The following is a 27,801-nucleotide window of genomic DNA, read 5'->3' as shown; positions in this document are numbered from 1 at the left end:
ACTTGGTGGTGTTAATTTTTTTTATATATTTTATTGAGATGTTTTGTTCTGTAATATTGTAATACTTGTCTGTTTCCATATCTTAAAATGTCCCAGCTCATTTTAGCACATTTTAGTTTTTATTTGAAAAGTATTTCGGATAGTATCTTCATATATTGTCCAAAATGAAGATTGATTACAAGAGAACCTTCTGTCAAATTAGCCCTTCATCATCCGCCCTAAGCTATCCAAAAGTTCCAACTCAGAAGGGTTGCTAGACACCACTAAAAGTCGATTCAGCATCGTTAACATTAAGAATTAAATTAGTCAAGCATATATTTATGTACTGTACACGTTGCCCTCACTTAATGTCTTACCACGTGGAGCCATCAACTGAGGGGGCAACAAACACTTAAATTTTGAGAAACCTTATGACAGACCTTGTTAAAATTCTCGCTTGTCTTGCTGCGTTACCTCTCTACACGATGTAATGGTAAAGATGTATGCAAGGTTACCATGATGATGTTAACCTGAGACTGGGGCAGAAGCAGGAAAATATATTACAGTGTAAGAAAAAGTAACAGGAACAAACAACGTCTCTAACTCCGCTGATAATTTTTATTCAAAAACCCCTAACACAGCCACAACCGCTACAGAACTACCGAACATCCTGTTCTTCAAGGTCGCGCGCACATCACAACCCAAACAAACAAACAAACCGCGGCAAAACCGGTAGTTTTGCCGCGGTTGTGGTTGTGTATATAAAAAGGATGGTTAAATAGTATTAACAGCTACGTTAGAGACGTTTTCTGTCCCCTGTTACTTTTTCTTCCACTGTAAAAAAGTATTCCTCCTGCCCCAGCCTCAGGCTAAAATTCTCGTGGCAAACATCTGCCAGCTCACCTGCACACTGACTGTAATTTCGACATGCAAGGTCGTAGTGGGGAATGTTCTGAAAAAAATTCCATCCTGCGCAAAAAGGAGGTTGTTAAAAGCAACGTCCCCTGTATGCTGTGGTTTAGAGCATTCGATAAATGATGGGAACCTTTCATGTTTTGATAAATGGTGGAAAGCTTCTCATAGTACTTCCTAATTTACTGATATTTATTGATAATGTAAACGCTCAGGGGCTTTTATAGGGGAGGGGGGGGGGAAGGCGAACAAATACCGCGTGCTACATTTTTTTTTTTTTTTTTTACTTTTGCGTATTAACAATTTTGCTGTTCTCTGCTATCAAACTTCCCATCGGCATTATGGGATCACGCACACAACGAGAGCGTAATCAGTGAGCGTTCAAACTTAATTAGGAGAGTGAAATGGGTTGGTTAATTACGTTTTGCATACGGATACATAAGACAGGTGATGTTTAAATATTAGAACCCGGGGACACGGGAGGTTTTATACACAAGTTTGAGAATCAGTGCAGCGTTCCTAAATGTTGCGCAAGAATTAAAGCTCGAATTGAAGTAATTTTTATTTGTATTGAATGACCTATGTGTTACTTACTTTCTCCTTTGATGCACACAGGAATATCGCACGATATCATCTTCGTCGAACTGCTGGTTGTATGCGACCTTCATCATCATAAGCACAGTTACTTCAAGGGTTCAGCAGACGTGATCCTCTACGTGTCAATTGCAATAAGTTCGGTATGAAGTGATCATTTTATAACAAGAAGCAAAACTTAACCGCTCCATGCAAAGGCTTTTACTGGTTTTAAATCTTCAATTCATACAAACAATTGGGGTTTTGCTACAGTGCTTGGAAGGTGTATCCGACTGTCATAATTTCCGCACCTCTATTCTGTTTTATAGTCTAATCCCTGATAGACGACACATAGGGCAAACGCAAAGCTGGCCTGCGCTCTAGCTTTAGTTTATTTTGCCTCGTCGATGCCTGCCTGGTGACGCCAGAATATGAACGACATATATTACTTTCTTTATGATGCACACAGGAAAGTCGCACAAAAACGTCCTTATCCCAGTGATGATTGTATGCGATCTTCATCACCATAATCAGTTACTTCAATGGGACAGCAGATGTGATGCTCTACATATCAATTTGGATAATTTAAATATGAAGCAATTATTTAATAATTTTATATTTATAACATATTGCCGCGTCCATGTTTCAGAAGATAGCTTTTCTGGTCATCTAGAAGATTCGCGTATACTCTTACCCTGAGCATAAAAGATAAGGAGGCCAGAATGACCTTGCCTAGCAAGACTCGCCCTAGCTCTTTCCTGAATCTAGGTCAAATATTTGGGATGACAAGCATCGTAGATAAAGAACCGAGCGCCGAACTGCGATTCATTCACTGATACTCTCTCGCAATAACCAGCTGTTACGCCGACGTACCGTCGCTTGCTGCTACCCCCGTCGACGCTCGCTTGTGCATTCTCGACGTCTATTCTTTTTTCCGTTTATGGCACAAGTTCGCTCTCATCAAACCTTTAGTTCATACCGTTTTCTCCTGCCTCATCGTCTGTCATTCGTGAGATATATTTAGTTGTTACGCGTAATTTTTAGCGTCTCCATGTTTCGGTGCGCCAGCACCAAGACCGTATAGTTGTTCCTGTGCACCTAATAAAATTGATGCTTGATTCTTGATAAGCCGGTTTCGACTACAAGTGGATTTTATTCCTTTTACATCTTCAATCAATAGAACGATTGGCGTTTTCCTGCAGCCCCTGGTAAGCCTTTGTTCCGTCTGATGTTCAAAACCTTAGAGTGAGGAAAAACGAGGCAAAGGGCAAACGCAAAGCTCGCCTGCACTCTACATTTAGTATATGTTGTATCCTCAATTTCTGCCGGATCGAACGTCGGAACGGAGGAACGCTGAACATGGTCGCACCGCAGTGTAGGAAGCGTTGCGAGTGATCACCAGACGTCCCTCTTCTAACACTCAGTCGTTCTCTATTAATGAGTTCAGAAAAAAAAAATCGCCTTGAACCTTACGAATAAAGTCGGTGTACACACTTTGTTGCCTTCTCTGGGCTTGTGGCGGACTTTGCAGTTACTTTTCTTTCCCTTAAGATTTTTTTTTCTTCGGGTATACGAATAGAAACTGAGGGAGAGGAGATAAGAACGCGCGGGGACTTTAAAGCAACGAGTTCTGGTTGTGGTAGAAAGTAAACACAAATCTGTTCGAAAACGAACGTCAAACTCCGACGTCTGGCGTTCGGCGTACGTGGTCTAACAATAAGTAGGAATTCTTATTCTTTTTTTTTTTTTTTTTTGTAGCGCAGTGGTAGATTTTTGGGCTCATAAAATACTCACGGGGGCGTCGGTTCGATTCTTTTCAGGCGGGCGAGTTTCGAGTTTCGTTCTTTCGTCTCAAGCAATTGCTGTTTTTTTTTTTTTTTTTCTTGTTATGAGATGCTTTGTATAGACTGTCAGCTGAAGTAGGCCATACAGTTCGTAACAGTTTCCGTGGTGTAGCGCCGCACTTTCCTCAAGGATTCAAGCTCTTAAATACACACGTGAGCTAGGAGAGAGCATGACGTCAGCCTAGTAGCTCTTTATACCCCCTTTCTTAGATACTTGCAAAAGATTTACGCATAGGTAAGAGCACGGTCAGCATATCTGTTCTTGTTCTTTTCTTTATATCTCGGTGTAATTCCTTGGTAAGTTGTTACACCATACCCAACGTGCTTACCTCAAAATAGTACCCTCTCCTGAGCTCTTATTACCTCATTAAAAATATAGTGGGTAGACCTCAAGGCATCTAGCATTGAGGTCTACCCATTATGATTTCAATCGAAGCCAGTCAGAATTCGACGTCGTTCTGACGTCACTGCAACGCTTGCGCAGGAAGCAGACGACTTGCTCTCCGCATACTCCGTGACAAGCTAGATACCCTTCTGCTAGAACTTTCTGCCTTCGATAACGCTTCGCCACACGCGCAGCTAAAATCCGGCAGAAGAGAGTTAGCAGGTGCTGAAGGTGGAGCATCTGCAGTGTTCTTCTTAACTGTCACCGACTTAAAGAGCTTCCCTTTATTGTGTTTAATTGGCGAATCTTCTTTCTGACGAAGGTAAACCGGCGATACGCAGCGCTAGATAATCCGAAAGTGAAGTTCGTTCTCACAGGTGTCACCCTGGCCGAGGTACGTACGCCTAATTGAACATAATCTCTATAAGCGTAACATTGGCACTTTTAAGCACTCTGTGTTTTACGTACGTCTTAAGCGCGAGACATATGCGCGAAAAATCCATCCGATCCGACGTTTGATCCGGCAATACGACTGCCTGATTCGAAAAGTTTGGTCGCTTCAGACGTCGCATCGGCGATGCTGCGTGCGTCCAACGTGCTAGATAGTTTCGCACGGCGGACGGACTGTCGGAATCGTCCAGCCAATGACAGCACAGCTAGCGCGAACGGCATGATGACGTAATGGGTCTGGCGGGACGAACAAGAAAACTGGACTGACCTGGGCGAAGGGAAGCCAAATGCGTGAATCCCGCTGACGCATTCGAGAAAGATGGCCCTAGCAAAAAATGCACGCGCTGGCTAGAAAGCTGAACCGTCAATCTGGAAGCAGAAGCGGACCTCCACTCAAACGCTTGGATCTCAAGCGCGGAGCCGAACGGATCGTCGTGTCGCATGCAAGGTCGGAAGCGCGTGTCTCAAACTGTCGCGTGCGGCAATTCGGAGCGGCGTTCGGACTGTCGGATCGGACGTCGGACCGGACGATTCTGCCGTCCATGTGTCTCGCGCTTTATACGTACGTCTTATACGTCTTATACATCTTAAACGTACGTCTTATATAATTCATTTCAGAACGACGCCTACGCAGTAACAATAACTCGTCCAGACCCAAGGAATTCGTTCCGTAACATCACGTACCTCCTCGCAGAAGATACGCTTGTGAGATTAGCGTGGATAATTAAAACAGAGTATCTCAAAGTTGTGGCGGACGTGGTCGTTTACGTCACAGGGTAAGCATGAAATTTCTGCACGCATAACAATTAAATAATCTTATTTCAACAAATAATTTGATTGCTGCAACTTCGCGGTTGCCTCAGATTTGGTTTAACTCATTAATAGGCTCATCTAAACTAGCAATCCAAACTGCAGGTCACAATACTTTTTTCTCACTAGGTTATGGATGTACCAAGCTTGATTTGAGAAGCTGAAAGGCTCTCCTAGTAACAGTAAAAACGTGACTTAAGATCTTTTTATACAGAGGTAAATTACAACTTGTTCCCGACGAGCTACAACAAAACTACCAAGATGACAAGGCCTGTGCCTTTCTCTCCCAAACGTCATCACTAGTGGGTCCATGCAGCGCCGTCCACCCTTGCGTCAGTGTCGACCCCAGTCCGTCTCGCAGCTTCTCACAACAAGCGCGGCGCTAACTGGTGGCGACGTCAAGACGCGTCAAGACGCTTTGCGGCGCCTCTCGTCAAGCTTCAGCGTGTTTTCCGCTTGGGGCAGGTCGGAGATCCACTAATGATGACGTCATGCGCGGGCCTTGTCTTCTAGCTGTTATTGGTTGCAACAAGGCATCGAGGTAGGAATAAGTGGAGGCGACATACCGGCTCAATCCAGCCAGACGAGAAAACTCCAAGTGAAGCCGGAAGTAGACGTCGCGGTCGATGGGAGCGCCCCCAATGGTGCCCAAGTCGGTCCAATAGAGTCTTTTGGTTCTTGGTCATCGTTGCGGGCGCGTTCCTTCAAACCCAAAGTCTACCCTGGCTTTACCTCCGGTGGCGTCATGTCGCCTCCAGAAGCTTCCTACTCACATGCAAGAAGGTTGGCGTCTACAAAACAGAAACAAAACACGCGCAAAATTAGTTTTTCTTTTACCGCCTGTTTGACTTACAAGTTGAACAACGCTCTCTCAATAGCTATTTTAAATTTATATATAGTAAATATCGTGCCGGGAAGACTAAAGACTGATCTTTCTGAAAATGTGTTTAGTTCGTGTAGCTTGAAAAATTACCGGAGCTCCCGTTTAATCTAATCATGCCGTTTAACACATAAAACTGGTGCAAAAAAGGAAAAAAAAAACTTTGAGTCAAGGGAACGAACACAGAAGGGAACGCTACTACCATCTCGCCTGATCTCCATTTTAAGCTTTTTCTCTTGAAGGATCCTATATTCTAAACCACGTTTAGCAAATATATCCAAGTACTGTGGTAACACACTAGGAATTATTTTTCAACACCAGTATTAAAATCACTTGCTGCGATCATCCGCTGGTTAGTACTAAAGTTGTTTAAAAGACAGTTAAATTCCTCGCAGAAGGCAGCTATACATTGTAGTTGGGAGGTCTGCATATAAGTATCAATATACAAATTAACAGGAACGTGTGATTAATAACGTGCGTTGTGCACGTTATGAATCACGCGTTCGCGTTTTGTTTGTATAGTGATAGTTCTACAGCTTCTGCATGAATGAGTGACACCTCTACAGTCTCTGACCCCCAATCACCCGTGACAATCGTCACCACGGCTTTAAGACTTTTCGTCGAAAGACAATTCGTAGCATTCCATTTGGTAGCACGGCAGTTCGTCACATAGGGCATTTTGCCATAGGGCACCTCATCGCGGTGACAGTATGTCAGATTTGAAATAACTGTTTTCCCGTGCCACTGTTCTAGTGCCTAGTATATTACTTCCAAATCAGAAACATCGGGGTGAGTGTATACTGACACGAATGGTTCGAGTCTCTTTCAATAGCGGGTCTAATCCCTGTTACTTTCGCAATCGAAGCTGTCTGACCCACAATCTGGGTACGACGTAACTAATCGGAAGAAAGCGGCTAATATGCAAGTTTGTCGAAATGTATTTAGAAAGGGTCACTTTACCATATAGATATATTAACTCATAGGGAAATGCTTCGGGCACACGCCTCGAAGATGTCTGGGCTGTAGGTTTCGTCCTAGCGTCAGAGAATCGTTTCAAGGCGCCTTTCTCCTGCTTCTTGCTTCCTCAGCACCCTTGTCGAGACGTCCGCTTGCGGCTTGGGTTAATTTCATTTAACCCAGCGCCCGACCTTTCTTGAGCGACTCCAGCAACATCCGAGCATTCGGTAATGCACAACCGACGTGCGCCCGAAACATTTCATTGTGAATATATTACCGCGCGCGCAGCTGGCGAAGTTGGCAGCGCGCGCGTGGCCTAACGGTTATCGAGTTTGCTTTCCACGCTGAAAGCCAGGGTTCGATTCCTGGCCGTGGAGGCGCATTTTTGTTGACTCTGTGAAGTAATGCTCTGGTAAATTCGAGAAGCATGTTGCTTGTTCGAGCTCAGAATGTTCTGCACGCCGAACCTTCTACGCCGATTATTCCAGAAGCCCACACGTGTACATAAGGGGCTCCGCGTGACAATCTGCTTTCAGTTTCGCCCCAGCGTTCGACTCTTCTGCTACGCCGGCTTCGACGCCCGCGACGCACTGTTATTATCGTTTTTACCCCTTTTATTTTTGGCACAAGTTCGCCACATTAAACGTTTATTTATTCCTGTTTATTTCTTGTTTATTGGTCACCACCCGTGACATTTTTGGTGGAGGTGGTGGGTACCGCATATCCGTGCAGCGCAGCCCTCCGAGTTCCCGCAGTACAAGTCCGAACCCAAGCTCCCGAGGACCCAACGAAGACCAGATCGAGACTCGATCAAGTCGCCGCACCCAAGGGCTACACCCGGAATACGGACTTTTACCACCCAGGACCAGGCAGCCAACGATGGCCAACCAGTCGCAGACGCCCGCCGCTCCTGCCGTCGTCTACCTACCCGTCGCTCCTTGGACACCGGCTCCATTCCACGGCGAGCAGTACGAAGACGTCGAAGACTGGATTGACCAGTATGAACGCGTTGCCCGCCACAATTGCTGGACCGACGAGCAGCGCCTGTACAATGTCTATTTTTCGCTTGAGAGGACCGCCAAGCACTGGTACGAGAATCATGAGTCTTCCCTGACGTCGTGGGACATTTTCAAGACCGATCTCAAGGCTACCTTCACCAACCACCACCGCCGAGAGAGAGCCGAGGACCTACTGCGAGCCAGAACCCAGGGCCCCAACGAGAGTGTCACCGGCTTCGTAGAGGACGTCCTGCGCCTGAGCAGCCGCGCCGACCCTCAGTCCACCGACGAAAAGAAGCTGCGTATCCTGATGCGCGGCATGAAGGACGACATTTTCGGTGGGCTCGTACGCAACCCACCGACGACGATTCAAGGATTAGTAACCGAGGCGACGAACATTGAGCGTGCACTGCAAGCCCGAGCCAGCCACTACCAGAGGCTACCCGGCGTCAGCGCGGTTCCGCCGTCCGCTTGCGACCTTGGCTCCAGCATCCCAAGCATTCGCGAGATCATCCGGGACGTCGTCCGGGAGGAAATTAAGAAGTTCCTGCCTGCTACTCACCAGCCGGCTTCGGTGTCAATAGCCGAAGTTGTTCGCGAAGAGGTTCAGCGGTGCAATTCAACTGGAGGCTCCTGCCAACGTAGCTGCACCCGAGGAGCCCACCGTGACCTACGGCGCAGTGGCCCGACGGCCACCGCCTCCTCCTCGCGCCTATGTCGCGCCGCCCCGACGCCAGACTCCTGCGCCGCAGCACGACCTACGCCGCGACGACCAGCCCCAGTACGCCAGCCAGGAGCCCCGTGCACCCCGGAAGACCGACGTGTGGCGAACGGCCGACCGACGCCCGCTCTGCTACCACTGCGGGGAAGCCGACCATGTGTACCGCCAATGCCCATACCGACGACTCGGGCTGCGCGGGTTCCACCCAAATGACCCGTGCCCCCGGTATGGTGAACGCCCTCGGGAGATCGACGAGTACCTGCGGCGACCTCAGTCCCCCGAGCCTGCGTCCCGCCGAGAGTTCCGGTCGCCGTCACCGCGACGTCCAGCTTCGCCGATGCACCGACCACGACGTGAAAGGCTGTCCCCCCTCGCTCCTCGCCGGGGAAACTAGGCGCGGCAACCCCTGGAGGTGGAGTGCCGAAGACGACCGACGCCAAGATCCTCCACGAACGTCAAGGGGCCCTCACTCGAACGCTACCAGAGACCAAAACGACGCCGCTGCAGTGGTGTCCAATAACCTAAACGTCGTCATCGACGGCCACGACGACGAGTAACGTCGAGATCCGCGGTGAGACGTGCCCTGTGAAGTTCATCGTTCTACAAGACTGTTCCAGAGACGTTATTCTCGGCATGGACTTTCTGTGTGAATACGGCGCCGTCATCGACCTTGGTGAGAACAGATTGACGCTGCGTAAGCCTGTTCCGTCTTCAGAGAAACCTCAAACAGCATCAGCCGCCGTCCGAGTCGCTGCCGACCACGTGAACCTGCCGCCGCGATCAAGTGTTGTCGTACCCGTAGTGGCTGATGCAGCTACCTGCGGCGAAGTTGTTCTTGAAGGCAACCTTCAATTACTCCTAGAAAGAGGAATAGGCGTCGCAAGAGGAGTGACTGAACTTCAGGATGGGCGCACCGTGGTCTTCGTGACAAACTTTCGACGAGAAGCGCAACACCTCACGAAAGGTGCCACTGTAGGCTACGTCGAGGAAATTCGGAACTCCGCCGAAATCGCCGCGATTGCTGAAGAATCATTCCCACCTCAGCAACACATTACGGCGCCAGCGTAGCTCGACATTGACCCCAAGCTTCCAGGCCCGAAACGACGGCAGCTAAGTGGCCTCCTCGCCGAATACAGTGACTGCTTCGCGACGTCGTCGAGGGTGCGCCAAACCGCCATCGCGAAACACCGCATCGTTACCAAGGACGACGCGCGCCCTGTGCATCGATCGCAGTACAGAGTCTCCCTTAAAGAAAGGGAGGTGATCCAGGAGCAAGTTCAAGAGATGCTGAACGACAACATAATCCAACCTTCAAGCAGTCCTTGGGCCTCCCCAGTCGTACTGGTTAAGAAGAAAGACGGGACGTTTAGGTTCTGCGTGGACTACCGGCAGCTGAACGCAGTGACGAAGAAAGACGTCTATCCACTCCCCCGCATCGGCGACACGTTAGACCGGCTGTGCCATTCTCGATACTTTTCATCGATGGACCTGAAGAGCGGCTACTGGCAGATCGAAGTCGACGAACGGGACCGAGAGAAGACAGCCTTCGTCACACCGGACGGGCTATACGAGTTTAAGGTGATGCCCTTCGGACTGTGCACGACGCCAGCGACGTTCCAGCGTGTCATGGACACCGTACTGGCAGGACTGAAGTGGCAGAGCTGTCTCGTCTACCTCGACGACGTCGTAGTGTTTTCCGGCGACTTTGACAAGCACTTGCGACGACTCCGAGCTGTTCAACAAGCCATACGGACTGCCGGACTCACCTTCAAGCCGTCAAAGTGTCGGTTCGCCTATGACGAACTGAAGTTCTTAGGTCACGTGGTTAGTAACGAAGTCATTCGTCCAGACCCAGAGAAGACCCGCGCCGTCGCAGCATTTCCAGTGCCAAGAGACAAGAAGGCCGTGCGAAGGTTCCTTGGGCTATGTGCCTACTATCGGCGCTTCGTTCGAGATTTCGCAAGGATTTCGGCACCGCTCACAAACCTCACGAAGGACGTCGAGAAGTTCGAATGGGCCGAGGGGCAGCAGCAGGCATTCGACGAGCTGAAGCGACGACTGCAGACGCCTCCTGTTCTTGGACATTTCGACCCGGATGCGGAAACCGAGATTCACACGGACGCAAGTAACGCAGGACTTGGCGCGGTACTGGTCCAAGTACAAGAAGGCACCGAGCGAGTCATCGCCTACGCAAGTCGGACATTGTCCAAGGCGGAGCGAAATTACTCCACGACTGAAAAAGAATGCCTTGCGGTCGTCTGGGCGATCACGAAGTTTCGTCTGTACTTATACGGAAGCCCGTTCCGCGTAGTCACGGACCACCAATCGCTCTGCTGGCTTGCGAACATCAAGGACATGTCAGGACGCCTTGCGCGATGGAGTCTCCGACTACAAGAGTTCAACATGACCGTAGTCTACAAGTCAGGCCGCAAGCACAGCGACGCCGACTGCCTGTCCAGAGCTCCCGTCGAAACACCTTCCGACAGCAGCGACGACGATGACGACGAGTGTTTCCTGGGCGCAGTGAACACCGACGACATGGCCCGACGTCAACGAGACGATCCTGAGCTGCGCGCACTAATAGAGCACCTGGAAGGGCGTGGGAGTGCCGTACCACCTCTTTTTTCACGAGTCCTGCCGACCTTCGCCATTAGACCAAGGTGTTCTCTACAAAAAGAACTTCGGCAACAACAACTCGACGTGGCTGCTGGTAATCCCGACCGACCTTCGAGAGGAGATCTTCCAAGCCTGCCACGACGACCCGACGTCCGGACACCTTGGTTACAGCGGGACACTGGCCCGTATTCGCGAAAAGTATTACTGGCCCAAGCTCCCAAAAACCGTCCACCTATACACACGGTCATGCCATGAATGTCAGCGACGAAAGAAACCTCCGACGAGGCCGGCCGGACTCTTGCAGTCAATTCCTCCGCCAACGGCCCCTTTCCAGCAGATCGGAATGGATCTACTTGGCCCTTTTCCGCCGTCAACATCGGGAAATCGCTGGATCATCGTTGCCACAGATTATCTCACGCGGTACGCCGAAACGAAAGCCCTTCCTTCCGGGACTGCTGTGGAAGTTGCCAAGTTTTTCATTGAATCCATCGTCCTCCGGCACGGCGCTCCCGAAGTCCTGATCTCCGACCGTGGAACCTCGTTCATGGCCCAGCTGACACAAGAAGTCCTTCGTCTCAGCCACACCAGCCATCGTCGCACTACGGCGTACCACCCTCAGACCAACGGGCTGACGGAAAGACTCAACAAGACCATCGCCGACATGATTTCCATGTACGTTGACGTGGAGCACAAGACATTTTTATTTATTTATTTATTTATTTACAGATACTACTGCCTTCTCAAGGAGGGCGTTGTAGGACGGGCTTCTAAGCAATGACTGAAACGTACAATATGGGACAAGGCCAGTGCAACGAACATATTAAAGAGCAGAAACCGTGAAACCGACAACCGAAATACTGCACAACAATGAAACGAAACAGTGAGCATCATTACACTTTGCCATGTACATTTTAGCATTTACGCTAGAAAGCGAACAAGACATTGAACGATGTTATATACACAAACGACCAACACAACTTAGTTCGAGATATATAGCTGCCAAACTATTTCAGGAGCAGTGCATTGAAAAATTGGCTAACAGACAGCAGTCACAACAAAATCAAAACAATAAGCAATAAGTAGTCTCGAGGTTATTTAAATAATGAAAAGAGCGAGGCTTTAAATGATTGGATGGAAGTCGTGTTTACGATGTCAAAAGGCAGCTCATTCCATTCAGTAATGGTTTTAGGAAAAAAAGAAAACTTGAAGCAGTCGGTATGGCATTGATAGTCTGTAAGTGATAAGGCATGGTAGCTACGTGTGCTTCTCGCAGATTTTAGAGTGACATAACGTGACCTGTCTATTCTAAACCCATCGTTTATCAGAGTGTATAGGAAAGTGAGTCTGTTAATTTTCCTACGCGTTTGGAGGGGCTGGATACCGGCTATGCTGTATAGGGCACTCACAGAATCTAATCTTTTGTATTTGTTGTAAATGAATCTTAGTGCCCTCTTTTGTATTCTTTCGAGTTTATTTATGTTCGATAATGTGTGTGGATCCCAAATAATGTCAGCATATTCTAAAAGTGGCCTGATGAGAGATTTGTAGGCTATTAATTTTGTTGCAGATGTAGAGTGTCTTAAGTTACGTTTCAGATACCACAGTTTGAACATCGCCTTCTGACACAGCGAGTCAATGTGGGCATTCCATCTGAGATCAGAAGATATAGTGACTCCAAGATATTTGAATGAAGAAACTTGTTGCAGAGCAGAGTTATTTAAACTGTATGAAAAGACCAACGGAGACTTTTTACGCGTTATTGTCATCGAAACACATTTTTCAAGGTTTAACTGCATTTGCCATGTCTGGCACCAGTCACTGATTTTTTTCAGGCTCGAATTGAGATGAGCTTGATCTGCGCCATTTTTAATTTCAGAAAATATAACCAGATCGTCGGCAAATAGGCGAAATTTTATGTTTATGTTATCTTTTACTACGTCGTTTATATAAACGAGGAAAAGGAGAGGGCCTAACACGGATCCCTGGGGAACACCTGAATGCACCGGCAGTAATGATGATCGTTCCTTCTTTACCTCAACAAGCTGTTTCCTATTGCATAGGTAGTCTTTAATCCACCGAAGCACTTTGCCATTTGGTAATAATTTAGATAGTTTTACAAGAAGTTTGGGGTGTGACACACGGTCGAAGGCCTTCGAAAAATCTAAAAATATTACATCCGTTTGCCCCCTTTTGTTAATAATTTCCGAAAAATAATGAACCGTTTCCGTAAGTTCCGTAGTCCTAGAGAGCTTACGCCTGAATCCATGTTGTTCAGAACAAATAACGTTGGTTGTTTCGAGAAAAGAAGAAATATGATTATGTACTATATGCTCAAGCAGTTTGTTGACCGTGCAGAGCAAAGAAATTGGTCTATAATTAGTAGTGTCATCGGTGCTCCCCGATTTGTGGATGGGAACGACTCTTGCGCATTTCCAATCATCTGGCACTGAACCTTCTCGTAGCGATTTTTCGAATAAACAGTATAAATATTTAGAACACCATTCCGCGTATCTCATTAAAAATTCATTCGGTATATCGTCGGGACCAGAACTTTTTTTAGTATCTAGACTGAGCAGAGAAGCGAACACTCCTTCCTCAGAGACGGCAATATCAGGCAGTGACTGTGCAAACTGAAAATCTGGCGAGCTCGGTTCGACACCGTTGTCTTGCGAAAACACACTGAAAAAGTACTGGTTAAAGGCGGTGGACATTTCTTTCCCCGCAGTTACGTCTACTCCGTCAACAATTATTTTATCTAGCTGTTCCTTCTTGGGAGAAATGTATCGCCAGAATTTCCTTGGGTCTGTTATTAAAAAACGAGGTAGTGAGACGTTAAAAAAGTTATACTTGGATTTGCGTATAGAATTGTTTAACACCTGCTTTTGCTCCCTCATCTTGTCAGTATATTCTCCTAGTAGAAGATTGTGTTTATTTTTGCGCAGTTTATGAATTCTGCGTTTTAAGTGAATAATATTACGCGTTAACCACGGTTTGTTATGATTTTTGGAGCGGAGAGTTCTTTTAGGCACATAAAGATTCAAACACCCATGAACTAGCTTTTTGAAATACAACCACATTTCGTTAAAGGGACCATGAAATGATTTTAAAATCGAGTTTCATCCACCGCACGTCGTAAAAGGTGTGAAAAGAAACACAAAAACACAAAAATAGGGAGCCCAAAAAAATTATTTGCTATAGAACTTTTAAAAGAAAACTGGACTCTTTTGCGCCTTCCTTCCTTCGCCTGTTCACTACGATGCATACGCAGAATCGGTGCACGTCAGCCGAATCCACATCGCCTATTGGGTAAGAGCCTACCTCACCAGCACCGCGATCGTAAACAATAAATAGCCGGCGAATGTTTCCTAAAAGTTTTGTTAAATAATATTCAGATCCACATTTTGTAGCATAATTAGAGATGTGTGGCGAAAATTGCCAAATTTGATAATGCTGAGAGCCAAGCGCCATCTATCGTGTGGTAAACGAAGCAACTACTGCGCGTGCGCAGTAGGGCAGGGCCGCCAGTTACTTGGGGGACGGCGACCGACGAACATTTATTTTCTTTGTTTTCCTTCCTCTCAAAACTCTGACTGACTGAACGTTTATTTTTCTACGTGTTCTTCCCGCGCGTGCCGACTTCAAGCAGCAAGAAAACAGTACTGAAAACAGACCACGACGAACAAGAACGCTGGATTCACCGACTCCGACGAAGCGTATATGCCTAGCAGGCATTCCGACTCGGCGCTGCGTTGCTTCGTCGCAAGACCGTCTGCCTACGACCGGCTGGCGTGCTAAATGGAATATGCCCGCGCGACCCTTGTGGACCCTTCCCGTATTATAGTTTGATCACTGACCTCAATTCTAGATTAAGAGGTGAGGAGGTCAATCTCTTCCCCTTGTTTTCCGAGGCAGTGTTGACGAACACTCGTCGAAAGGGGACTCTCGTCGATTCTATCTTCTTGTTTTGTGTGATATAGAGCTGAAATAAACGCCGTATGGATTGCCTTCGTAACACGGTATGTACACTTTGTTATTGGTATGCCATTTTTATTCTGACAGACTGCACGTCACTGTCGACCCCGGTCCAACCTTTCTTTGCCGAGTGTCGCGTCAGTATCGAGTTGCAATCGTAAAAGAACGGTCCCGAAGCGCTTACCAACAGCGCGAATACAAGACTTCCATCAAGCGCGCGCGTCCGCTCCGAGTGTAAACAGGTATTTACGTGGCTCTTGCTGACACTCGTAGTTCAAACGTATCTTTTTTAACGTCGGCTCGCTCCTGCATCTCCGAGGCCGCGAAAAACGCCATCTACGTCGCTTTGCAAACGACTGACACGGGCCGGCCCTTCTGCCAACAATGACGGGGTGGTGACAAGACTCGCTGCACTTCCCAACAGGCATACCGGCGTATGGGACTAGTCCCATGCTGTCGCTGTAGCGCAACATATCTCATTGAATTTCGCTCAGCTGCGATGCGGCGATGAGAGGCGCCGATTCAGGAAATACGTCGGTGACATCAGCGCAGTAAAACCTACCGGCGCACCCCAACTCGTTGCCGCTAACACTCCCATTCTCCTACTGCCGAGAGAACTTCCGGTTCCGGAAACGGTCTACGTCACGGCTTCTTTTGCGGTCAGTTGGAGAGAATGAAAAAGTCGATATTTCAATAATTTTTTGTGTAAAAGTTAATAAACCGAGACGAAAACGGATGCCTGTTCGGCATTCAGTGAACATTGACGGTTTAATGTAAAAGTTATCTGGAAAAAGTAAAAAGGTCATTTCATGGTCCCTTTAACATTATTTTCTGGCGAAGAGTACAGACTAAGAAAAACGTCATGTTTAATTGCAAATTGGTCAATAACACTTTCGTCGAGCGCGTTCTTAATATCGTACACTCTGCGTGTGCTCCTACGAGCAGGACTAGCACAACCTACACTAGAGGGATTATATTCAAAAACAACAATGCGATGATCTGAGATGCCTCCCGAGACCTCACATGAAAAGGTGCGCTTCGCGACATCACTTGAAACAAACACGAGATCAAGAGTATTTGACGATGAACCTTGAACACGTGTGGCTGTAGTGACGGTTTGATACAGGTTTAGATTGAACGACATTTCAGTTAACAAGACAGAATCAGTACAGTTGTGGTTCAAATGAGAAAGATTTTCCCAGCTAATATTGGGAAGGTTAAAGTCACCTGCAATAATAACGTGCTTATTTTTTTTTACAATGGGCGTGAGGTGTGAGTATAAATTTTCTAAAAACGACAAGTCAGCATTAGGGGGACGATAAACACCACCAACAATAATGGGAGGAGAAAATGAGTTTATTCTAGCCCAACAAGAGTCGGTTCCATCAACATCATTCATAACCGTAAAGTTCAGCGTATCTTTTAACATTATTGCGACCCCTCCACCTCGAGTGCACCGGTCTTTTCGAATGATTTTAAATCCGCTGGGAACAATTTCAGAGTCACTGACAGAGCTATGAAGCCATGTTTCAGTGATGACCAGTACATCGGGGTCATGCTCAGCTAACAAAATGTCAAGATCGTCAAGCTTGTTCAAAAGGCTACGAGCCTTTACGTTAATTAGCTGAAAACTACTTGGCCCTGTAAGTTGACGTCAAGGTTGGGAAAATGAAGAAGCTGCATGCAGCCTTTCACGCTGAGCAGTATCACAGTTCCAAACATAGGCGTCACCGTTGATAAGGAGCTTATCATAGACGAGTTTAACCTTTTGTTTGTTAGCTCTCTCGGCTTGGGAGCTCTCCCATAAGTTACGACGCAATGACTGTACACGAACAGAGTAATCTTCGCCAATAGCGATATTAGTACCTTTTAGCTTCGTAACATTTTTCAAGAGGGCCATCTTATCATTGTAGTCAAAAAACCGCACTGTAACTGGTCGCACTTTGTTTCTTTGATTTTTCCCTAGCCTATGCATGCGTTCGATGGAAGTTACCGTGACGCCTAGCATGCTTTCGAAGATGTTCACACTTACATACTCTTTTAAACCGTAAAAGGTCTCTTGAGCTACCTCAGGAATACCATAAATTATTAGGTTGTTGCGTCGTGATCTGTTTTCAAGATCGTCCAGTTTCAGTTCAATATGCGATACGGAAGATGTTAGACCTGTTATTTTCTCCTCGCAATCTTGTATTTTCTTTACTTCCATGCTCAGGTTTTCAATCGTCCGTTCGATAGAATCTAAGCGATTATCAAGTTGTGCAAGCGCTTGATCGAATGACGATTTCCACGTTTTGATGTCCGCTACGTCTTGAGCCATCTTGTTTTGACTCTCGAGAATCTGCGCAAGCAATTCCTGAGTTGTAGGCCCAGGGTTCAGTTCTACATCGCCCGACAAGGCCAACTTGATTATGGAGTTTATAGCGGAAATGAAATCAGAACATGCCTGGGGGCTTGGCAGCAGTAAAAGACAGATGTTATTGCTTTTGTGAGAGTCAGAATCAATTTGACCAACCTGCACGAGAACGAAGAACAGTTTAGGCGTCATGTTGGTTTGCTGCTGCCAAGCCCAGTGGTGGATGCTGGCCTCAGTCGCTTTTTTATACCCCGGAGGCGCTGGCGCTGTAGTCGAAGATGGTCTGGTGACTTGTGACGATGCAACTCTGGGGCTCACGCGGAGTGGTTGTCGATACGACGTGAAGTTTAAGGACAGCAAGTTCACACGCGGCAAGTGTACGTTTACAATCAGCGCTGTAGCGTGGTTGTTTCCTTGGACGAAGTGACTTGTAGAATGGTAGTCGACTGGCCACGGGGATGCCATGATCAGCAGCTGCACGAGAACGAAGAACAGTTTAGGCGTCATGTTGGTTTGCTGCTGCCAAGCCCGGTCACATGGGACGAGGTGTTGCCGTACGCCACCTTTGCCTACAATACGGCCGTGCAAGAAACCACCGGGGTTACACCCTTTCAACTGGTTCATGGTCGCAAAGTGACGACAATGCTGGACGCAATGTTACCCCACGAACCGACTGTCGACGGAAGCGACGACGCCCAGGTGGTCGCCCAACGGGCAGAAGAAGTCCGTCAGCTCGCCAGACTCCGGATTCAAGCCCAACAACGTATCGACACTGGCCGCTACAATCTTCGTTGCCGGGACGTCCACTTCCAGCCCGGAGACAGGGTGTGGGTGTGGACACCGATCCGCCGCCGTGGTCTCAGAGAGACTCCTGAAGCGCTACTTTGGACCCTACAAAGTGCTTCGTCGCCTCGGCGAGCTGAACTACGAGGTGATGCCCGACGGAACACGGACTTCGTCACGCCGCCCTCCACGACCGGAAGTCGTCCACGTCGTGCGACTGAAGCCGTACTACGCTCGATAGGACTGTGGACCTCATGTGTTCCAAATGACTATTTAGTTTACCGTTCTTTTTATTTGCTTTGCTTTGTTTTTGGGTTGCATCGGGACGATGCACTTTTTAAAGGGGGGAGTAATGCCGCGCGCGCAGCTGGCCAAGTAGGCAGCGCGCGCGTGGCCTAACGGTTATCGCGTTTGCTTTCCACGCTGAAAGCCAGGGTTCGATTCCTGGCCGTGGAGGCACATTTTTGTTGACTCTGTAAAGTAATGTTCTGGTAAATTCGAGAAGCATGTTGCTTGTTCGAGCTCAGAATGTTCTACACGCCGAACCTTCTACGCCGATTATTCCAGAAGCCCACACGTGTACATAAGGGGCTCCGCGTGACAATCTGCTTTCGGTTTCGCCCCAGCGTTCGACTCTGCTGCTACGCCGACTTCGACGCCCGCGACGCTCTGTTGTTATCGTTTTTACCCCTTCTATTTTTGGCACAAGTTGTTGTTGTTGTTGATATTTTATTTGCATCAAATACAGAGTACATGATACTGGAGGCTTGTGGAAAAAGCGGTCACAAGACCAGCTTGACAAAGCCACAGGCCCCCACATTGGCATTTGCAGCACTATAAAAAGAAAATTATCAACATACCATACAGATTACAGCATTAACAGAAAAAGCAAGATAAACAGAATAAAAAGAAGCAACAATGGACATACTCAAATTACGTAACAACCACGCGATTGTAGGATATCTTGAAAGGCACCATCAAGAAAAAAAAATAAAAAGATTACTTACATGCACAACTAGTTTCACGTTTAATAATATTACACAGCAGACTGCCAAGGTTACTATTTAGTAACCTTGGCAGTCTGTTTTTCAACGTATCTTGCCCGTAGATTGTTCTGTAAGTGCTAACATTCCAAGGCTCACCATGGCGCGTAGTGTAGGCGGTAGTATTGCTTTGAAAGTTAGCTAGTCCTTTTAAAAACGATGTTTTAGTTTTTACCTCTTGTTTAAAAGTTTTAGAGAGCCGATAATCGTACATTTTATGAATCGGCAATACATTATATTTTACGAACAACTCATGCGTGTGAAAGTAAGACGGAATATTTTCAACAACTCTTAGGAACCGTTTTTGTAAGACATGTATTTTATGTAGATTTGCTTGAGTTGTGGATGCCCAGACTAAGTGGCAGTAGTTAAGCCTAGATGAAAACAAACTATTATAAATTAAAATCATAATATTTCGTGGCAGAATGTGCCGATTACGATAAACAAGTCCGACTATTTGGGACAGCTTAGCGACTACGGAATCAATATGTGTATCCCACGACAAAGTTTCTTGAAAAACAACCCCTAGTACTTTAAAACTAGAAACAACTTCAATGGGTGTCGAATTTAGCATTATTGGTTGATTTAACATGACACTTTTATTTTTACTACGAAATAAGACGGCTTTAGTTTTGTTTATATTTATCTTTAAGCTATTTTGGCACGTCCATTCGTCTAGTTTTTGTAACGTCGAATTTGCTTTATCGACTATCTCATTATATACATTTCCGGTTATAAATATGCTGGTATCATCAGCGTAAATAATCATATTAACATCTGATCCAACAGAGACGATGTCATTTACATACATATTAAAAAGAAAAGGACCCAGAATACTCCCCTGTGGTACACCGCAAGAAACAGGAAGTGGATCGGAGAAATGATCGTCTATACGGACTGTTTGTAAACGATGAAGTAGATAAGAGGTTATTAAGGATGCAGCCTTCCCTCTAAAACCATAACGTTGAAGTTTTTGAACAAGCAATGTATGATTTACATGATCAAATGCTTTAGTTAAATCTACAAAGATACCAAGAACCAATTTTCCTTCCTCGAGTGCGGTCAAGATTAGTTCTTTCTGCGCGAGCAGTGCGGACTCTGTACCGAGTCCTTTACGGAAACCAAATTGAGATTCATTTAGAAGGTTATGCTTCTGCTCAAAGTCAATAAAACGGTTTAAAATTATTCTTTCTAACGCTTTTGAAAAAATTGGAAGTATCGACACGGGGCGGTAGTTTCCCATGTAATTTTTATCGCCTTTCTTATACAACACATTTATATGGGCAACTTGCATTCTTCGAGGAAAAACAGCTTGACTAAGGCAAACGTTAAATATATGCGTTATGTAAGGGGCAAGAAGTTCAACAGCGTGCTTAATTGGTTTTATCTGAAATCCATCAGCGTCTTTAGCCTTGCTGTTGCTTAAATTTATAATTGTAGTGATAACTTCTTTTTCATTTACAGGGTTAAGAAAAATAGAATTCGGGTTGGACGGAATGTTCACGAAGTTACAGTTCGTTACGGTTTTATTGACAATATTCACAAAATATTTGCTAAAAGCATCTGCAAGTGCTTTTCCAAATAACTCACCATCATCTGTGATTATCTTGTTGACTTTGTCGGGGGAAACATTATGCTTTAAGACGGCATTTAATCTTTTCCACATTAGTTCAGAGCACCCTGCCGCAGAAATGAATTGATTTGCGAAGTAATCGCGTCTTGCCTTTTTCAGTTCTTTATCTAGACGGTTGCGACAGGTTTTAAACTTGCGTAATATTTCTTGGTCTTTAGTTTTAATAAATTGACTGTAGAGCTTGTTTTTTTCATTAATACTTGCGAGAAGCTCGGAGTTAACTCATGGCTTACGAATCTTTCTGCTTTTCCTAATACGTACATAAGAAAAACTTTCTGCATATATCGGTTTTAAAATGCTGAGAAATTCGTCATAGGCGTCATTTGCGTCATTACTGTTCAGTACAATTTCCCAAGCTGTTTGTGCAATTTTATCACAAAAGATGGTCAGGTTTGCTTCTGTTATTTTTTGTACTGGGTATGCCGACTGCAATATCTTATTTTTTACATGCCCCTTCGTACAGATAAATATTGGTAGATGATCACTTAGGTCACAGGCAAACACCCCTGCTTTTACTTGGTTCGAGCTTATATTTGTTAAAAACAGATCAATTAGAGACGAAGAGTGCTCAGTCACTCTTGTGGGTAGCATAATGAGATTCCGCAAATTATGAGTCATTAGTAAAAGATCTAGTTTAGACCTCGTTGAATCACTTCTTAGCATATTAATATTCATATCCCCGCTGCAGATGAAATTGAAACGATTTTGTGTAATAAAGTCAAAAATTGATTCTAAGCAATCCAAGAATGTAGCTGCGGTACCACTAGGAGGGCGGTAACAAACGGCAATTACCGTGTTTTGTACTTGAATTGATAAAAGTTCACAATCACTCGTATTTACAGTAAAGTCTGACAATATTTCACAGTTATATTCTTTTTTGACTAAAATGCATACTCCACCGCCGCGGCTACTAGGGCGATTTAAATAAAAGGTACTATAGGATGGGCGACGAAATACATTTGTTTCGTCAGGTGACCATGTCTCGGTTAGCTATATTGCATCAAATTGCAGCCCAAAATTATCAAATAATAGACAAAGATCGGATTCTTTATTTTTAATTGAGCGTATATTCAAGTGAAAACATTTAAACGACCGCAAGAACGGTTTTCCTAGATGCCTTTCAAAAGAATTCGGAAGTATGATTTGCTGGCTGTACTTGCCATAGATAGTCGATTGCTCATCCACATTAAACGCCACATTAAACGTTTATTTATTCCTGTTTATTTCTTGTTTATTGGTCACCACCCGTGACATTATTGTCACGAATGGCAGATGACGAGGCGACGAATGAACAGAAACTAAAAGTGTAATTTGGCGAACTTGTGCAGAAAACAAATACAAAGAGTTACCGTCGCAGGCGTCGAAGGTCGGCGGAGTAGCACGATCGAGCGCAATAAAGAGACTGACTCCGGACAGCCACACGGAGCATCTTTTGAACCCGCGAGGGTGCCTGGAACATTGGGCGTAGAACGTTTGGCGCGTAGAACATTCGCAACTTAATCAGATAACAAGGTTCTTGAACTTAGGAGAACATCTAGCTGAAAGAATAAATAGAAGAGGATTTTGCTCCCCGGCATCAAACCTGGAGTCTCCGCGCCATAGCCAAACACGGTCACCGTTCGGCCACGCACGCACTCGCTCGGCGACGCGCGTGGCATTACTCCTCCTTTTAAAAACGCATCGTTTCGAAGCAACGTGCCAAAAAACAAAACAGGAAAACAAACAAAAAAGTTGCAAACTATGGAGGATTGTAAAACACTCTCCTATCGAGCGTAGTACCAAAACACAGTTCAGAGTCCTATCAAGCGTACTAGAAAATCGTAGTTCAAAGTCCTGACGTGCGTAGTATGGCTTGAGACGCCCGACGTGAACGACTTCCGGTCGTGGAGGGCGGCGCGATGAAGTCCGTGTTCCGTCGGGCATCACTTCGTAGTTCAGATCCCCGAATTGACGAAGCACCTTGTAGGGTCCGAAGTACCGTTTATATAGCCTCTCGCTGAGACCGCGGCGGCGAATCGGTATCTACACCCGTATACCCTGTCTCCGGGTTGGAAATGAACGTCGCGGCGATGACGGTTGTAGCAGCGAGAGTCAAAACGTTTTTTTTTTGGTCCTGAAGTCGGAGTCTTCCTCACTGCCAAGCCTCCTCTTCTCGTCGGCTTATCAACTGGGCGTCGGCGGTTCTGCCGTCTCCTGGATCGTGGGGTAGCATTGCATCGAGCACCGATGTCACCTTTCTGCCATGCACCAGCTGGAATGGTGTCATTCTGGTGGTTTCTTGAACTGCAGTGTTGTAGGCAAACGTGGCCTACGGCAACACCATGTGCCATGACCTATGTTCAAGGTCAACGTAAGTACATGGCAGTCATGTCGGCGATGGTCTTGTTGAGCCGCTGAGTCAGTCCGTTGGTTTGCGGATGATATGCCGTGGTTCGACGGTGTTCGGTGTGGCTCAGGCGAAGTATCTCCTGGGTCAGATATGACATGAACGACGACCCCCAATTTTTAATGAGGACTTGGAGAGCGCCATGTCGAAGGACACCGACTCGACGAAGAACTTGGCTACTTCCACGGCTGTTCCCAACGGAAGGGCTTTTGTCTCGGCATATCTGGCTAGATAATTGGTGGCTACGATTATCCAGCAGTTTCCAAATGTTGGCGGTGGAGAACTACCGAGTACGTCCACTCCAATCTGCTGGAACGCTGCGGTCGGGGGAGCAATCGGTTGGAGAAGACCTGCCGGCTTCGTCGGCGGTCTCTTGCGTCGCTGGCACTCGTGGCACAATCATGTGTAGAGGTGGACAGTCTTCGGGGTGCTTGGGCCAGTAATATCTCTCACGAATTCGAGCCAGCGTACTGCTGTAACCAAGGTGTCTGGACGTCGGGTCGTCGTGGCGGGCTTGGAAGATCTCCTCTCTAAGGTCCGTAGAGATTACCGGCAGCCATGGCGAGTTGTTGTCACCGACGTTCTCCGTGCAGAGTAGACCTTGTCAATTGCCAAAGATCGGCAGGGCTCTCGAAAATATACGGGGGAAAGTACCCCGTCGTCCTTCGAGATGCTCGATTAGCGAGCGCAGCTCAGGATTGTCTCTTTGCCATCGTGCTATGTCGTCGGTGTTCACTGCGCTTAGGAAGCACTCGTCGTCGTCATCGTCGTCGCTGCTGCCGGGAGGTGTCTCGACAGAGGCTCCGGACAGGCAGTTGTTGTCGCTGTGCTTGCGGCCTGACTTGTAGACCACAGTCATGTTGAACCCTTGCAGTCGGAGAATCCATCGAGGGAGGCGTCCTGAAGGGTCCTTGAGGTTCGCCTGCCAGCAGAGCGAGTGGTACTCCGAGACTACGCGGAACGGGCTCCCGTACAAGTACGGGCGAAGTTTCGTGATTGCACAGTCGACAGCAAGACATTCTTTTTCAGTCGTTCAGTAATTTTATTGCGCCTTGGATAGTGTCCGACTTGCACAGGCGATAACTTGCTTCGTGCCTTCTTTCCCTTGAACCAGTACCGCGCCAAGTACTGCGTTACTTGCGTCCGTGTGAATCTAGGTTTCCGCATCTTGATCGTGATGTCCAAGAGCAGGAGGGGAATGGATTCGTCGCTTCAGCTCGTCGAATGCCTGCAGCTGCTCCTCGGCCCATTCGAACTTTTCGACGTCCTTCGTAAGGTTGGTTAGAGGTGCGGAAATCCTTTCGAAATCGCAAACGACGCGCCGATAGTACGCACATAATTCAAGGAATCCTCGCACGGCCTTCTTGTCTGTCGGCTCTGGGATTGTCGCAACGGCACGAGTCTTCTCTGGGTCCTGGCGAACGCCATCGTTGCTAACCACATGGCCTAGGATCTTCAGTGCGTCATAGACCAACCAACACTTCTATGGCTTGAAGGTGAGTCTGGCGGTCTGTATGGCTTGGAGAACAGCTCAGAGTCGTCCCAAGTGCCTGTGGAGTCGCTTGAAAACACTATGACATCTCTGTTATTCTCTGTTATTCTCGTCCTGCAAGCACGGTGTCCATGACACGCTGGAAAGTTGCTGGTGTCGTGCAGAGTTCGAAGGACATCACCTTGAACTCATACAGTTCATCCGGCGTAACGAAGACTTACTTCTCTCGGTCCTGTTTGTCGACTTCAATCTGCCAGTAGCCGCCCTTCGGGCCCATCGAAAAATATCAAGGGTGGCTCAGCCGGTCTAGCGTGTCGTCTATGCGGGGAATCGGATAGACGTCTTTTGTTGTCACCACATTCAGCTTCCGGTAGTCCACGCAGAACATAGGCTTTCCGTCCTTCTTCTTAACCGGTACGAATGGGGAGGCCCACGGACTGCTTGAAGGCTGGATTATGTTGTCGTTCAGCATTTCTTGCACTTGCTCCTGGATAACCTCCTTATATTTGACGGAGACTATGTACGGCGATCGATGCACAGGGAGCGCGTCGTCCTCAGTAACGATGCGGTGCTTCGCAACGGCGTTTCGGCGCATCTTCGACGACATCGCCAAGCAGTCGTACTCGGTGAGGAGGTTGTTCAGCTGCCGTCGTTTTGGGCCCAGAAGCTTGGGGTTGATGTCAAGCTGTGCTGGCGGCGTATTTTCTTGCTGAAGTGGCGAGAATTCTTCAGCAATCGCGTTGTTTTCGGCGGAGTTCCGGAGTTCTTCGACGTGACCCACAGTGGTACATTTCGTGAGGTCTTGCGTTTCTTGTTTGAAGTTTGTCACGAGGACCACTGTGCGTCTATTTTGAAGTTCAATTATCCCACTTGCGACGCTTAATCCTCTTCCAGGATCCAGAAGAACTTCGCCGCAGATAGCGGCATCGGTCATGATGGGTACAAAACTTGATCGCTGCGGCAGGTTCACGTGGTCGGCAGCGTATCGGACGGCGACTGACGTTGTTTGGAATTTCTCTGGAGGCGAAACAGGTGTCCGCAGCGTCAATCTGTAGTCTCCAAGGTCAATGACGGCGCCGTATTCACACAGAAAATCCATGCCAAGAATGACGCCTCTGGCACAGTCTTGTAGAAGGACGAATTTCCCGGGGCACGTCTCGCCGTGAACCTCGACTCGGGCAGTGCACCTTCCGACGGCAGTAATGAAGTGTCCTTCGGAGGGTTCAAATTTGTGGTCCATCCCAGGGCGTTGCAACGTTTTTTTCAGGCGGCGAGAGAGCCTCGCGGACAAGACTGAACAGTCTTCTCCGGTGTCCACGAGGGCCGATGCGTCGTGGCCGTCGATAACAACGTTTAGGTTGTTGGGCACCGTTGCATGAGCGTCGTTGCGATGCGTGGCGTCAGTAGAGTGGGAGCGCTCCGGCGTTTTTGGAGGCTCTTTGCTTTGGGCGTCTTCGGCAACGCCACCTCCTGGCGTTGCCGCGCTTAGTTTTCACGGAGACGCAGGGGGGACAAGCTTTCTCTGCAGGACCGACGAAGGGGCGATGCCAAACGTCGTGGAGATGGTGAGCGAGATCCCCGGGAAGGACCCTGAACTGAAAACGGCGGACAGTACAAGCACTCCTCGATTTCCCTTGGCAAATTGGTCGTTCGCCGCAAACTCTCTCAGCCCCATCTGGCGAAAGCTGCACCGTCTAAACACGTGGGCGACCTCCCCGCAGTGGTAACATATAGGGCGCTGAGCGGCCGTTTGCCACACGTCGGTCTTCCGGGGTGCACGGGGCTGCTGGCAGGCGTACTGGATAGTCGTGGCGTCGGTCGTACTGCGGCGCAGGGGACTGACGTCGTGGCGGCGCGACATAGGCGCGAGGAGGAGGCGGTGGCCGTCGGGCCATTGCGGCATAAGTTAGCGTGGGTTCCTCGGGGGCTGCCACGCTGATGGGAGCCTCCGGTTGGATGGCTCTCTTGACTTCTTTCCGCACTACCGCGGTGATGGAGATCGAGGCGGGGCGACTAGCGGCGGGTAGAATTTTCTCGAGCTCTTCCCTAACGATGTCACGGGCCATTTCTCGAAGGTTTGTTGACGCCGATACCGTCCTGGTCGAATTGGGAAGAGGCCTGGGTCGAAGCAACAGGCTTACCGGCGAGCCGGTTGCAGTGGCTGGCTCGGATCGGACCGACAGGGCACCCTCGATGTTCGTTACTTCGGCAACAAATTCATCGACAGTAGTTGGTGGGTTGCGAACAAGGCCGCCGAAGATGTCGCTCTTCATGTGTCTCATCAGGACGCGCAACTTCTTCTCCTCGGTGGACTGAGGTTCGGCCTTCTGCTCGGGTGGAAGACGTCTTCAACGAAGCTGGTGGCTGTTTCGTTGGGACCTTGATCTTTTACTTGCAGTAGTTCTTTACTCGCAGTCGTCGTTGCTGGTTCGTTACAGTCCTCCTGAGTTCAACCGTGCAGATATCCCATGACTTAAGGGAAGCCTCATGGTTCTCAAACCAGTGCCTTGCAGTGTCCTCTAAAGAAAAGTAGAGGTTTTGCAAACATTGTTCAGCTGTTCACCCTTTGTGGTGTGCCACGCGTTCGTAATGCTGAAGCCAATCTTCCACGTCTTCATAGACGTCACCGTTGAAGGGTGTTGGTGTACGTGGAGCGACACGGCAGGAAAACGACGGAAGGTGGTGTGAAGGTCAACGTAAAAGACAACCGTAAATCCAAAGGCGCGACATACACAGGGTTTCGGTTTCGTCTTTCTTTTCGCTCAGTGATAACTTTAAAGTGAGCGACGTGGCTGTGGCTCGAGCGAGACATGGAGAAAGAAGAACGGAAGAAAGGGGCACGCGAATGGGCCGTGAAGAACGTCGGTCGGGCAACGATTCCATCTGTACTGTAAATAGACGTTTCTTTTTATTTTTCTCTACTTGATGGAGTCCTGTCAGTTATTTTTATGACCACCAACATCCGCAGACCATCGGGGTTTTTAGTCATCGGGTCCCTGACGCAATCGTAAGAA

General features: G+C 47.7%; 1 pseudogene; it reads left to right on the top strand.

Annotated features, from left to right (window-relative positions):
* LOC8052822 overlaps positions 1–27,801 on the top strand; it is a 75,809-nt pseudogene that overhangs the window by 4,167 nt on the left and 43,841 nt on the right.

Source organism: Ixodes scapularis, unplaced genomic scaffold, assembly GCF_016920785.2.
Source record: "Ixodes scapularis isolate PalLabHiFi unplaced genomic scaffold, ASM1692078v2 PGA_scaffold4__175_contigs__length_147842914, whole genome shotgun sequence".
In the NCBI taxonomy this organism is placed as follows: domain Eukaryota; kingdom Metazoa; phylum Arthropoda; class Arachnida; order Ixodida; family Ixodidae; genus Ixodes; species Ixodes scapularis.
This window is presented reverse-complemented; position numbering and strand designations above follow the sequence as displayed.